Here is an 873-nt window from a genome sequence, read left to right as displayed (position 1 = left end):
GTTTCAAGAGTCTTATTTTAAACAGATATGATAAAAACACCACTGATGGGATTATACTGTGATTGCCCTTTTACCACAGTATTCTATTACCATAGCACCTACTTGGAATATTTCTGAGACAGATATATAAAATGAAACTGCCTCTATATCCTCACATTGTAAAATAATAGCTCAAGACATTTTTAAACATATTGAATGTTGAAGTTAGACAGGGAGGAAGGAACCTCCTGTATTCCAAAACCTCTGTGGATGTCTTGAATTACCCCCTGTTAGAACTGTGTACCACAATCATTTGGTGCAACTGGAAAGAAATCTTGAACTTAAACACACTTCTTTGCAGCATTAATAAGGTACAGCTAAGCTGAATTACCTCCCAGGCCCAAGTAGTGAAGCCTGCTTTCTGGTCTGGTACAGTCACATGGGAAGCTCCCTAAATCACCCCTGTGCTTGTCTTACGTTTCTGCTGGAGAGACTGGGTTGATGGGAGCCTGAATCCTAGCATGCCATGGCAGGACTTTGTGCAGCTGCAGAAAGCTAACATGGACAACTGCTGAGAACAGCTTTTGCTTACATGGGACGTACTCCCAGCCACTGCTTTAACTTGTGACCTATCCTCTCACACTGAAAACTAGGAAATAACTTGGCAAGTCAGGAAAAAGAAAAACAAACAGGTTTCTGAATTTTGGTTGGCAAGTCTGGGAGCTCAGTAGCTACTGACAGTATAACAACCTCAGGGTAGGAGACCAGTCGTGAATACTGGAGCATATTCATGTTTTTCTGCAAATACCATACTGTTTTGTGACAAGTCTTTTCTACAGAGAAATTTGTCCCGAAATTTACACCTGCTCACAAACACTTCCTATTGTTTCTGTC

This window comes from Cygnus atratus, chromosome 2 (assembly GCF_013377495.2).
Source record: "Cygnus atratus isolate AKBS03 ecotype Queensland, Australia chromosome 2, CAtr_DNAZoo_HiC_assembly, whole genome shotgun sequence".
Lineage (NCBI taxonomy): Eukaryota > Metazoa > Chordata > Aves > Anseriformes > Anatidae > Cygnus > Cygnus atratus.
This window is presented reverse-complemented; position numbering follows the sequence as displayed.